We start from the raw sequence: 383 nt of genomic DNA on the forward strand, positions 1-383 counted from the left end.
AAAGCTTCCATCCTTCCTCTTCCTCTAGCTAAAGACGGATTCTCCATCCCCTGTGGCTACCTTCTCATCCTGTTGAAATCCACCCCGGGGCTGACCACCTCCCTCCATCTTCTCAGCCCCCACCCTGCCCCAGCCGCTGTCACCTCTCCTTCGAGCGGATCCGGTAGCCTCCCAGCTCCCAGGCCTGCCCTCTACAGTCAGTCCTCCGCACGGCGGCGGTCAGAGACATATTTTCAAAAACATAAATCATCTCACATCATCCCCCCACTTAAAACCCTTTCCATGGCTTCCCACTGCTCTTGGAATAGGATCCAGATTCCGCAACGTGCCCTCAATCAATAGTGGGCTGTCACCTCCTCTCCAACCCCATCCATCACCACCCG

At 56.1% G+C, this 383-nt stretch overlaps 1 long non-coding RNA gene across 1 annotated transcript in view; it reads right to left on the reverse strand.

Moving 5' to 3' along the window:
• The window catches only part of LOC102249434, a 101,289-nt gene that overhangs the window by 18,235 nt on the left and 82,671 nt on the right, over window positions 1-383 (reverse strand). The gene's annotated exons all lie outside the window — the stretch shown is intronic.

This window comes from Myotis brandtii, unplaced genomic scaffold (assembly GCF_000412655.1).
Source record: "Myotis brandtii unplaced genomic scaffold, ASM41265v1 scaffold303, whole genome shotgun sequence".
In the NCBI taxonomy this organism is placed as follows: domain Eukaryota; kingdom Metazoa; phylum Chordata; class Mammalia; order Chiroptera; family Vespertilionidae; genus Myotis; species Myotis brandtii.